This window comes from Sylvia atricapilla, chromosome 10 (genome assembly GCF_009819655.1).
Source record: "Sylvia atricapilla isolate bSylAtr1 chromosome 10, bSylAtr1.pri, whole genome shotgun sequence".
NCBI classification, from domain to species: Eukaryota; Metazoa; Chordata; class Aves; order Passeriformes; family Sylviidae; genus Sylvia; species Sylvia atricapilla.
The window spans coordinates 3074493-3081596 of NC_089149.1; the positions used below are offsets into that span (position 1 = coordinate 3074493).

The 7104-nt window shown below is 39.9% G+C and overlaps 1 long non-coding RNA gene across 1 annotated transcript; it reads right to left on the reverse strand.

The window, feature by feature from the left end:
• Nucleotides 1-442: 442 nt before the first annotated feature.
• LOC136365726 (uncharacterized) lies at nucleotides 443-4752 on the reverse strand. The gene is made up of 3 exons (XR_010744396.1): nucleotides 4147-4752; nucleotides 2396-2999; nucleotides 443-1089 (listed from the first exon to the last, which is right to left on the reverse strand). It is a non-coding gene; the product is annotated as an uncharacterized lncRNA (long non-coding RNA).
• Between the last annotated feature and the right edge of the window lie 2352 nt (nucleotides 4753-7104).

A 7104-nucleotide genomic window follows, 5' to 3' on the forward strand; every position in this document is an offset into this window, starting at 1 on the left:
CCAGCCTGGACTGAGCCACTTGAGGAAAATTACTATTTTTTTTTTTTTTGCCTGCTGTGTTTAATTCTTTTGAAACAACAATTATATGTAACTACCTGTAAAGTTTTTAGCACTATAAATGGTCAATCTCTGTTGGATTTTTGATGTCCTGCTGTAATAAAAATAATAGTGGCTGGTTTGGCTTTGTTTGTCGGGATTCTTTGCAGTCCCCGTGATTTCTACTGATCAGTTTTACCTTTTCTGATTTCTCCATTCTTCTTAAACATCCAGCCTGAAAATCTTCAAAAATCATCATAAAAGCAAATATCCCTGTAAGAATGGGTAGATAAATTGATGCCCTTGAGATGAACGGAAAAAGGGGGCAGAGGAAATAAGTAATCTTAGATAAATTGATAAATCTGGGGGGGAAAGCGCCAACCTCAGCCACACTGATACGAGTGAATTGACCTCAGAAAAGTTGTGTTTTACCCCAAAAGGTAAAATGAGTCTTTGTGCAGCGCTGATGGAACTGGCAGATCCTGCCACCCACTGATTGATTGAGCACATCAGCGGAGAAGCCTCAAAACCTGAAGGTTCCAATTTAAACAAATGAAGGAATTTCACACTCAGGGAGCCCTTACAAAGACAACTTTTAACATCTTTAAATAAAGTCCCCACCTTCCTTATTACCACGCTCTTCAGAAATGCAGAAACAAATGGCCATTGAGGGGAAGGCACGCGGCTTGCCTGGGGCAAACTGGGATTAAATGATGGAAATCAAAGACTTTCACTTAAAGGATGACTCAAATAGATGAGAGGGAGCAGTTTAAAGCTGAGAATTTGCAGAATTAGAAATATCATTGTCATAAAATATGCTGAAGCTCAGCAGAGCCTCTCCAGTGTTTTCCATGGAGATCCATCCAGAGCTCCAGTGGGTTTGCAGAATTTAATGATGTTTTTTGAGACCACCATGAGATGGGGAGTGAGGCAGACCCTGTCTCCTCTTTCCCACCAGCAAGGAGACCTTCAAACAGCCAATATCACTTCCAAAAGGCTGCTCCAGCAACCATGAGCTCCTCTGGTTTATAAAGAAATCCATGTATTTGCTTCCTAGAAAAAAAAAAAAAAAAAGAAGAGAAATACGAGTTTTATTTCATAGGGTATGCTGAGATTTTTTTTAAAAAAGAGAATTTTCACTGTTAACAACAAGGTTGACATAAAGTATATTTTCATTAAACTCCACAGGTATCTAATAATAAATAGAGAAACCAGAGAACGAGAGAAGATGAAGTGTATTTTCAGAGTAACACTGAGAGTCACAAAAATATCATTAAAGCAATTTCATGTGAAAGTTCTATTCAATCTTTCTAATGTAGCTCGAAATAATTTTGTGATCTGAAGTACAAAAGTGTAGCTAAATTTACTGTCACAAATGCTTTGATTATAAGTGTGCTAAGAAGGTTTTTAATGGGAAGAAAAGGCAAGTCCTTTTTTTCTTAATTACTGCACCACAAAGCCATTCTCAGGCACATTTTGACACTTTAAATTTCCAGGGGGAGTGCTCATGTGATAAATTATTTCAATGGGCACAGCAGATGCTGTTTTCATATAAATAACAGACTCAGCATCAAACAAAAGTATTGTGAATATTTCTACAGATCTCCATGTCCATAGGTCTCTTACCATTTTCCTTTCTGCTACCATTTCAAAGAAAAATTACACCACAGAGGCAGAACCTTTACAGCTTTACTACTGTACTATTATCAGGAAATTTATTGTAAATTGGCAAATATAATTTCACAGACATTTGGACCTTTTATCATCACTTGTTTGCAGCTTCAGAAGTGTCACTTCAAAGACAGAAAGAAAATGACCTGTTGAGTTTGTGCACTGAAAACCTTCTAGCGGTGACTTCTCAGATTGGGAAAGGTGAACAGATTAAACTAAATTGGTGAATAGGAATTTGGATGTAGCAAGATTAAGACATAAGGGATGTTTTAATGCTTTGCAAAGTGCTTGAAGAGGAAAAAAAAAAAAAAGGTTCAATTTTACTTTGTGGACTTGAGGCAGGAAGGGGTTGACATTGGGTTGTAGGAGATGAGTGAGTGCTGGAAAACTTTCCAGACCTGATTCCCTTGCACCTGCAGCCACAAAACCCCTGCACATTTGGTTCCCTGTGTTTAGTTGCCTTGGCTGCAGCAGTTTGCCAGTGATTAATAACACCTTTGCACAGAAACAAATAAACACGTAGGCTGCACTGAGCTGAGCACTGAGGGCCCTGAAATGTAATTAGCCACTCGCAACGCTTTTTACTGGCAAAGTTTAAACCACACAGCAAACAGAAATAAAGGACAAAACCCAACCGTGTAATGCCATTACTCAATAAAAATGATACATTTATAACCTCATTACTCACGTTTTATGGTGGTGGTTGCTGGAACAAGGAGAAGGGGCTGTGCAAGGTCACACTGGCAGAGTTTGGAAGAGAAACCAGACATCTCATTCCCTAGCCCAGTGTTCTGCTCCCTCTTTTATATTGCTTTTCTCTCTCTCTTTTTTTTTTTTTTTTTTTTAAATTTTATTTAACCATAGATAGATCACCAGAGCAAACTTACAAAAAGGCCTCGTGTGACACAAAGATAACTCTGGATTTAAGATAAGCTGCATCTCCCCAGCTTCTATGGCAACAATGGAGTTGATTGCAATACACTGTGTGGAAATAACATCAATGTTACCAGGAATATATAGAATTCTTTATGGTAATGTTCTGGTCTCTCTGAACTCAGGGATGAGACTTCTAGAGTGAATAAATTCTGCACACAGTATTGGATTTGAACTTTTGCGGCTTGTAAATTGTCTTGTCCAAGAGTGAACTGCTTCCAGCCCAAATCCTTCCATTCTCCCTGGATCTACTGCTGAAGGAAAGTGGAAAAGGCATAAGAACCTCTCTTTGCTTGGTCTTCATGAGAACTCATCTGTTAATCACTCTTTTCTTCTTCAATTTGCCTCGAGGAATGGCTCTGAAGAAAGAAAGGTAAGGGGAGAATGAGGGTTTACCACAATAAATCGCAATAAAAATTATCTTTTTCTATAGGGAAAAAAAAAAGTTTCGTTGTGGGTTTATTTTCCTCCCTCCAGAGGTTCCTCATAATTCCTCTTTTCTGCAAGCAATGCCAGACCTCTTTAGACTGAGATTCCACCAGTTTGTTTGACCAAAGCTGGTTCTGTGGTGTCCCTCTCCAAGCTCTGGGATTTCTGTGCTGTAAAACCTCCAAGGCTGTGCCTGGTTCACCTTCCCACTGTTTCACAAATGCCTGAACACTCTTCCAACCCAAAGCAGCCTCACCATGAGCCATGCCTGGGTTTGAGCAGATTTGGGCTCTGCTCCAGAGTCGTGCTCATCTCCCACAGGCTCGTGACTGAGCTGAGGGAGAGGAGGAAAGAAAATTGTTAAATCTTAATCCAGCTGTGAGGGAAACTTGGCAAATAAAATGACTAAAAACTGACTAAGAGACAATGAGCTCTGTTCAAAACATTTTTGGGTCTTCTCTCAGCACAAAGCAGCTAGAACTGACTCCAGTGGAGTCCATGGCATCTCAGTAGATTTCTTTTGTTGTCAGAGATCTGCCAGAACAGATCTTTAGTTCTTCTTAGCTCAGTGTTATATTGAAATTAAGATATAGATTTTGCTCTTTTAGTGAGACCAATTCTTACTCTTCAAGCTGTAAAGATAAAATTCTCATATGCAGGATTTTTAATGAGAACCAGGCCAAGGTTCAGGACAATGAAAACATCAGAGGAAGAAATGTCGAAGTTTGTATCTCATACAACTCAGAAAATCCATAAATTATGACCATAAATAAAATTGGCATCACCTCCTTTGACAGCTGAACATCACCATGATGGACCAAAGCCCATGATTTGGCACAACTAGGAGATGATCATTAGGAAAAATGCCCCTGAACCCATTCCCTGGGGCTGCAGAAAGCACCATCAGCCCACCACCAAATGATGCAATTCGTGACACTGACAAATCAAAGGATGTCCGTGGGAACAACAAGCTGGGCCCAATCCTTTAATTACCCTTTCAGAACTCCTTTGTGTTTATACATTTTTTTTTCCCTGGGGATAACATGACCAGGGATTTTGAAGCAATTAAATACCCACCTGATCTTTTACATCCTGCAGGCTAATGGAGCTCGGGATGGGTTTGGTGCTCCGAGCTGCCAAATGACACCACAAACCTTGGGCATCTCTCAAAATAAACCCAGTGTCTCATCCCGCTGCCCTCAGTCACCTTTGGCAGTGCCTTATCCCACAAATACATCAACTCAGAGCCAAGTGCTTAGTTGCAAAGTGAGGTCCTTTACAAAGTGAGCTCCACAGGATGGAACTTTTTCTCAGGCTGCATCCCCATCTTCTCTTTGTCCTTGCAACACCTGAGGCTGCTCAGTGAGTGCAAGAACACGGCACCACAAACAGAGGAGGGAATGTCAGCTGTCACTGCCAATATCTTGGATTTGTTTCTTTGCTTGCATGTACTGGGAATAGAGAATTATATGTCAGTTTTATTGGCAGCTGGTTTATTTTGTATTTACAATGACCTAGATTGCCAGTTTACAATCTGCCTGCAAAGCGGTTGAAACTCTGCTCTCTCCCAGAAGAAGACTTTGAGGATCAGCTGGCAGGGACAAATTGTACAGAACCACAAGTGCTTGCCTCTTCTAATGCTTCCATTTCCTACAGAACCAGGGAAAAGGATATTGCTGTAATGTCCCTAAATTTAGGATTCACAACAACAACAAAAAATAATAAATAAATCACGTAACAGTAACAGGATGGTTTGGGTTGGAAGTGATCTTAAAGCCCATCCAGTGCCACCCCTGCCATGGGCAGGGACAATTTCCACTTTCCCAGGTTGCTCCAAGCCCTGTCCAGCCTGGCCTTGGGCACCTCCAGGGATGAGGTAAATTAATAAAGATGAGGAAATAATTCTGATATGGGCATATAACATGGAGCTGTGACTTGTATTGAGAAACATTTGACAGCAATCTATTTGCTTTCCTCCTCAGATTTTGCAGGCACTGCCATAGCAGAAAAGCCCCAGACATGTTTATATTTTAAATATGTTAGAAATGGGCCTCAAGTTTGAAAAAATTCAATGAGATTCTATTAAACATTGAACTTTACAGCTTTTTTTTTTTTTTTTTTTTTTTTTTTTTTTTTTTTTTTTTTTTTTTTTTTTTTCCCCACTTATTTTGTGCTGATGTCTTTCAAATCTGAAAGACAATTTGGGCGGATTCACTGCTTACTTCAGAACAGTTGTGGGGTTTTTAAATAACACTCCACTACCCAAATCTTTCTCTCTCCAATGCTCACTGAGAAAAGAAATTAAACAAAACTATTCTGTAACATGCCAGACTCCAGAATATCATTGCCCCCATCTCTGGCTCCAAACCAGGAATTCATAATAACACCTTACATAAGCATTATTTTCATTAACAGATTGATAAAGACAATGTCAAGCCCAAGAACAACCCTGACAATAAAATTGCAGCATCATCCTATTATTAGCACCACAATCACTCAAATGCTGAAAGATTTTTAAAGGAATTTTGGGATCAGGATTGTGTCAGCAATATACTAATGATGGCAATTCATGGTCACTTCAATCACACGTTTAGGGTTTGTTGTTTCAAGGTAAAGGATTTGCTCTTGTTCTTTCATCCTTGTCTCTTCTGCTGTCACCCACTGCACCATCAACGTTATTAAAAAAGTTTCCCTTCATGTTCCCTCTCAAGAAAAGGTTTCCCTTTTCCTGTTGTCCAAGTCCCTCTGCAGGAAGGAAATTCAGATTTATATAGAAGTAGAATGCACTGTGGACACATTATAAACAGTATTCTAAGGGCAATTTAAACTCTGCTAAAACAACATTGTCTTATTTGGCGTGGCCATTCAAGGAAGAGGTAAAACATTTCCTCCTTATAAAAATGATGGAAGTCTTAAAATGATGCACCTCTGCAATCCAAATGATGTTTTGCCTTCAGTGTGACAGAAAAAAATTCTCTGAAGGACAAGATAAAATGAAGCTGAGAAATCTTTATGAGGAATAAGGAACAACACAGGCCGTCCACCCTCTTCCCATGAAATTCCACCCATGAGTTGGTGTTTGGGATGAAGCTCTCATCACCTCTGTCCACTGAATTAACAAAATACTCAGTTTTCCCAGGGCACGTGCCTTGTTTGTTTAATTGATTAGCTTCTCTACGAGGTGAGTGTGTTCTACACTTGGAACAGGTTCATAACTGGGGAGTTCCAGCCCCTGTCATGGAGATTCCACTGGAGTCAGCAAGTCCAGGAGCAGATGGAGCCTCTGTGGGACCAGGCTGATGCTCAGGTCAGATATTGCCTCTGAGCCAGGGAAAAAAACCCCAAAAATGTATCAAAAAACACCACCAGAACTCTGATCAACATCTTCCTCTTGGATAAAGCAGAGTGCTGATAAAAAATGTGCCGCTTGTGTAAATGTGTAATGCTGCAAACAGAACAGTGCCTGACTTTTTAATTCAAATTACTAACAAATTACACAGCCTCCTAACAACCTGCACCACTCTCAAGGGCATACAGCAGGGCCCAGATGTGCTGTTTGGGGAGCTGCTGGAAACAAACACGTGTCAGAAGCTGGAAAGCCCTGTAGAACAAAACCTGTGCTCACAGTAAAAGCAAGAGATAACACCTCCCCTGGTTTCTTTTGTAATTCATCACACCTCCTGCAGTGTCGCAGCAGTTTTGCATCTTGCAAAAGTTATTAAGGCTAAAATTAATCACAATTACATTTAAAAAAATATATATATGAGAAGGGAGAGAATGCAAAATAAACAGCAAATTAAAATAATCTCAGCTAGCATTTCTCATTGTCCCAGTCTGTAGCTGGAACATGTCACAGTTGGCAGGTGAAGGGAACAAGTCTTATTATTCCTGGAAAAAAATATAAATGTAATCCAGAAGAGATGCATATGAGAAGAGAACCAATCCAAAAGATCCTTCTTCCCCCGTTTTTACATTTGGGCACTGAGATTTATTTCTTAACCCTCACATAATTCCCACTCCTCAGGACTTGGTTTT